Source organism: Mastomys coucha, unplaced genomic scaffold, assembly GCF_008632895.1.
Source record: "Mastomys coucha isolate ucsf_1 unplaced genomic scaffold, UCSF_Mcou_1 pScaffold21, whole genome shotgun sequence".
NCBI lineage: Eukaryota > Metazoa > Chordata > Mammalia > Rodentia > Muridae > Mastomys > Mastomys coucha.
In genome coordinates this window covers 106,050,895-106,057,399 of record NW_022196904.1, presented here as the reverse complement: position 1 = coordinate 106,057,399, position 6,505 = coordinate 106,050,895, and positions in this window count along the sequence as shown.

Genomic DNA, 6,505 nt, shown 5'->3' with positions numbered 1-6,505 from the left:
GAGTCTCTGTTTTTAAAAATAGGGTAGAAACAGATTGACAAAGGAACCTGACATTCTCCTCTTACCTGAACATGTGCACATTGGCATGTGTATATTGCATTCACACATGTGCCCATGCAAAAACATACACACACACACACTCAAACACACACACACACAAAGTGAGACAGAGGGAGGAGGAGGGGTGGGAAGGGAGGGAGAAAGGAGAGGAGAGAGAGAAGGAGAGAGAGAAAGATTTCTGTTGCTTTTCATAACTAATGAAATGGAGTGATTTTCTGGGTCCTCTTAGACTGACTAATATCACTATATCAATATGCGTTTGTACAGGCTGAAGACAAAGAGTTGGGCTGGCTATATTGGAGCCCAGACCCTTGGGTAATCTGCCTGAGACTTTTGTTGCTGAATGAGTATTGCTTAATTTCTCTCTACTCTGAGGAACAAAGATTATGTCTTCTGGAAACAATGCTGTTTCCAGGAAATATATTATGCTTCTTGTTTTCCACCTAGGATGTGATTTTCAGCATCATTGCTGTGTTTTCAAGAGCATGCCCAGTACTATAAAATCATCAGTGGATAGTGTCCAGGGTCCACCACCAAAGTTCCAAATCAAGGCTTTTCTTCTGCATCTTCTTGACTCATGCTTCCATTTGCAGAACCTCTCCCTTAGGAATGAAACCCAGGCATGCATAGGTACTAACAAAGTAGCATAATCACTCTTTTCTATACTGTTCCAGCTAACCTTTAAGTGAATCTGAAATTTTTCAATAATTGTCTTCCCAAACTAGGCATTTTATCCAATATCAAATTAGCATGTTATAAAGGGTGCTGCACAAATAGCTGACATCGATTCACATGACTTAAAAATCCAGCAAGCCGAGAAGTCTACAGTATTGATTCATGCTAACAAAACGAAGGGGCACAGCTAATCTTTATAACACATGCTGGGTAGAATGACATTTACAAATGTAGACAGATGGAAGCCAATTGGACTTAATTCTTTAAGGATTAAACTGATGGAGGCAATTAGACCTGAAGAGGCAAGCAGACCTGAAGAGGCAAGCACTCTCCCGGCTAGGAATTGAGACTCAGCCTCTGGGGTCCAGGTCTCAGTTACCCACTTTCTTGGCTAACCATGGCTTCCTGTTGTTCTGCTGACCAGCTACTGGTATGAAGTTTCTCATGACTGCCCATGTTAATTACATTGGTTTCCTTTTTTGTAAGTACATGCTATTGCTTCTATTTGCCTCTTTGACTTTTAATAACAACCTCTCTGAAGGAGCCTGGGCTTAAGATTATCCCAGGTTGAGGCTATTCTTATAGAATACCAGATGAGCCCAATAAAGGACATGTAGGGACAGAATACAAATATTCTCTTTGTATCTGAGCTGGAATTAGACACAATGAGTCTGCAAAACCTTGGAAACTCTCACAATTGACTTTTTTTTTTCCAGCTTAAAAAAATAAACAGGCTTGCCTCCAAGGTCTTAGTCTCCTAGAACAGCCTGGCTTCCATGTCCAAATCGTTCTAGGGTTGGGCTGATAAACATCACCGGAAGAACAGAAAACCCAAGTGATAACCTTCTAGGTAACTTGCAGCATCTTAAAAGCCCTAATGCCTCTGCTTATCAGACAAGCAGACATTGGGAAGCGAGGGGCGTTTGTAGTCATGGAGAGTCACAGAGAGCTGCGTGTATGGAAATCAAATCCTGCCAACAGTTGCTTCTCACCTTGTCAGGGTGCCTTACAAGCTATTTTTAATTATTTTTGAGAATTTCATACATGAAAACAGTATTTACTTCATTTGTAACCCCCTCTCTCCCTTTTACTCTTCCAGGGCCCCAACTACCTCTCAAATTCATGACCTCTTCTAATTATTCTTGTATATATATATATATATATATATATATATATATATATATATATATATATATATATATATATATATATATATATATACATATATATAGGTATATGACTACAACCTACTAGGCCTATTTAGTGTCTCGTATTTACATGTGTTTAGGGCTGATACTTTGGGGTTAAATAACCTATTAGGGGCTTCAGCCTAAGAAAATACTGATTCTTTCTCTCCCAATAGCCATTATTTGCCTGCAGCTCTTCATCTAGAAGTGGGGCTTTGTGAGAATTTTTCCCACTTATGTTGGCATGTTAACTGATATTGTCATTGTCCAGGTCTTGTAAGTGGTCATATTGTTGATATTTTATGGGTACAATGCCTCTGTCATGTCTAGAAGACATTAACTACCTCACAGCATGTGTATTTTTCTGGACCTTCTTCCCTAAGCCATAAGTACAGGGTATGTGTTGCAGATGTATCAGCTGGCATTGGGAACCCTATGGTCAGTCATGGATCTCTATATTGTTCTCTGTCTGCTGTAAAACTGAGCTTCTTTGATGAGGGCTGAAATCTACACTCATCTGCATGTATAAGGATACGTATTTAGAGTGTAGTCAGAATTTATACTGGTTTAGGAACATGGCAATAGTAGATTTTCCTCTAGAGTTCATGACCTCAACAGCAATGCGTGCTGGGCTGGGTTTGAATTCTCTCCTATTGAACAGATTGTAAGTCCACTGGTATCCTTAAGATAAAGGTGCTCTGTTGTACCCTTGGTGCTATCTGGTCACTGTTGTCGTTCACAGGCTTTACAGATCAGTAGAACTTGTGGTTGCTTTTCTCCCCTGACAGCTTGCATCGCATAATGAGAGCTAATTCTTAGAGAGGAGATTTTCAGGTCACTTCCAGCTCACTGTCTCTAAACTCTGTGTCCAAGGTATGTGGTGTCTTCACCAATGGGGGTCTCACCTCCAATTTCTGGGAAGTGACTAAGGGCAATAGCAATAGCCTATATTGCTTGGGATGCTCTTAGACCATTCCCTATCCCCATGCCAGCTGCCAGACCAACAACTTATAGGGAGGTTTCCCATGTGTAGCATTGGAAATTCTTTTAGGCTCTTGAGGAGAATCGTATCACCCCAAGTGGCATAACTCCATTTAACACTCACTCACACCCACACTCACACCCAAACTCACACGCGCACACACACACACACTCGTGCACACACAAGAGTGGTCTGTCAAGTAAGTTAATATCTGACCTTTAGGAGTAAACCTCCTTTCTTCTACTGATAGACATTGGAGTTTAGAACAACTCATTTCACTGTAAAATGGAGATCTTGGTCAAAGTCTCTCTGGTTTTCAGTCCAACCTTATTTTACATGTTCCTTTGTCAGGATCTTAGATAGCCTCAGCTCCTTTGATCTTTTACCAGGGACAAGTCCTAGTGCATGATCCTGACACCTGATTGGCCTGAGTGAATGCTCTCTGACACTCACAAGTTCTTTTACTTGCAATCTTAGTCTGCACTCTTTTCAAATCATGTGGTTAGGAAATAGAAAGGATAGCCCCATGAATGAAACAGGAGGCTATGGAGGATGAACGTGTGTACATATACACACAAGAAGAGCAGAGTTGTTTGCCAGAGTTGGGAAATAGAAAATAAACGGCAGCATCATTTTGCCAATGATATTTAGCTAATACACACAATAAATGAATAAATCAACAAATCTTTATAAAATGATATTTGGGATCAAAAAAAAAAAATACAAGTGTTGGGAACTGGACCTAGGTAGTTATACAAACATTCAGGTAACTCTGTTGTTCAGCCAGAGTTAAGAACCCTGTGTGAGTGGACATGTATACACACAAGGTGTGAGTGGACATGTATACACACAAGCCACATAGCCACATGGGATGCTTGGGGGTGGGAATTTTCTTTAGATAGCTCTTTGACAAAACCGAATTCAAAATTACAACCCAAACAGCTGCAAAGACTTCTTGTCAACACTGCTGCTTCTCAAGCAAATACACATTCTGTCGATTGAGAAAGACTTGAGGGATCTCCATGGGTTACAGTCTCTGCTCAAGATGTGAGTCATCTCCAATGTAACTGATGTCCAGTTCTTTCTCCTTGCATGTCTTGAATGACTGTAAATTCATAGCTTCCTGGAGGAGTGGAGCTCAAGTTTGGATTTTTTTTTTTTGCTTAAGTTCCAGAGTCTATTTTTGTTCAGAATTCTGATCCAGAAGTTCCACAGAGTCACTCAAAGCTCACCTACCCCATGGCAAGTAGCTCTTCAACTTCATTTTGTCTACTTTAGCTGCTTAGCAATCAGCAGCAACAATATGCTGCAAATTTTACTGGAGCCCCAGGTCTTAGGATACATTCAACATTCCATGTAAGCAGTATGCCTCAAACTGTACCTCTAGTTATTAGATGCATAGCCTCAGATAGTAGAACTAGATAGTAGCCTAGGTTATCTTCTAAATACATCTCTCATGACACCACTCAAATGTAGACCTTTTAAGCTCCCCAATTAAAAATCTGAGTTTGAATCAAAATGTTAAATGTGACTTTGTGCTGTGTCCACCCTGGCTCAGCTTAAAGTATACATTTGGGCTCAATTCAGAGGAACAGACAAACAAGGGACCAGTTCAGTGCAAACAGAAATCAAACCAGGGGCTTTGAGGAATATCAAGTGCTACCGAAGGCAAGTGAAATTCTCTAAGCTAGAACCCCAGCAGTGTTTGTACTAATAGATATGCAGCTCACAGGGCAGACAGTCATAAATGTTTACTTGCTGAACTCATTAGATAACTTGAGCTAAAATGACTACTAATAGACACAAACAGATTGGGGTGTAAGGTCTGAACACTCGGAGTTTTTGACAAAATAATGAGGCAAAAATAAACAAGGACACATGGAATCTGCATAATGTAATTGATACTGATTGAATAAATTTTTAAACATCGCATCCAGAATACAATGAAACTCCTTTCAGGAATTTAATTAATACGATTTAAAACTTTGTGTCAAATTAATTCAGGCACACATTCAAAGCAATCAGTAATAGTCCAGGTCATTTTGGGGGATGTGTACAAAATATTAATTTAAGCTATATGTATATAGTATTACTCCCTGAGCTGTGCAATGGAAAATACTCATTTTTAAAAAGGATTTACTGTGTGTATGCATGTATGTGTGTATGTATGTGTCTGTATGTGTGTGTGTCTATGCGTGACTATGTATGTTTGTGTTTCTATGTGCCTATAGAGGTGAGAAAGGGTCCATTGGGTCCCTTAGACTGCTTGATATTGCCTCTGGGATCCTGATGCTGGCTTTCTGGTAGAGCATTGGGCTCTTACCACATTTGAGCCACTTCTCTAGCTCAGAAAATACTCTTTCAAATCCAAATGAATGAGCCATTGAAGTAGCAAATTAAGACAAAAATAAAAATACAAAAGTTTACAAAGTAAAAAATCCCCCTCTTAAATAATGGGCTGGCTGAAAAAGAAAAATTATCAGGCAGAAATGCATTAACCACAGAGACAGGGTATGAAACTGTGACTGTCCAGGTTCAGTCAGGCCTTAAACTGCATGGTGAGCATGCGAGGTCGATGAGAAGTGCAATGAGATGTGCCAGTGAGAGTTTCTCAAAGGCAGTGGGGGAAATAAGCAAAGAAACAGAGGCTGGGATTTTCAATGATGAAGTCAGAATAGATGAATGAATCAATCAATCAATCAACCAATCAATCAATATGTTAATTATGTAAATATGAATTCTGCTTTTCTTACAAATACGAATGTTTAAAACTAGTCATAAAAATACTTACTGAGCACTTGGCATGTGCCTAGTATTGGCTAAGAACAGGATCCAGCCAGATAACTCAGCAGGTGACTCTTGCCACCAAGCCTTATTGGCCAAATCAATCCGTGGCAACCTCATAATGGAAGGAGAGAAATAATCCCAGATAGTTGTCCTCTGTCCTTGTCATATATGCTGTAGCACAGGCATGTACACACCTATACATAAATGCACTCTCCGATAAGTAAATGAACATAAAGAAAATTTCATTCTTAACAAGCCTACAAAGGCAGGACCATTACCCCTGGCTGACAGTGAAGGGACAGAGGGAGGAAGTGGGGAGCAGACATGCCTCAGGTCACATAAGAGGCAGGGGAGGAATTAGAGTACTATTACCAATGCTCTACCTAAGCTTACAGGCAGATTAAAAAAGCTGCAAATAAAAATAAGTTGTGGAATACTACATGAATAGCCATGTGCTAAATAGTGTTAACATTTTTTTAACTTTTATTGCATTATGATGAGAAAAGTTATATGATTTCAATTTATCTGAATTTGTTAACATTTAAAAACATATTTTTTTGTGTGATCATTCTCCCCTAAGTCTTTATTGAGCAAGCATATATCTAAAGTTACTCCTGTGCCTCTAGGGCCAGTTTGGTACTGGGAGACTGCCACATTAGTTATCTGTATTGTTCACAAAGTCTAAAACTTGAAATGTCCACGAGGGATGCTAAGATAGCGCAGCAGGTTCTTCTGTGTCCAAGATGGCAGTGTCTCAGGGCATCAAGGTAGATGTACAATCAAGTGAAGACACACTGCAGTGTCTCAGGGCATC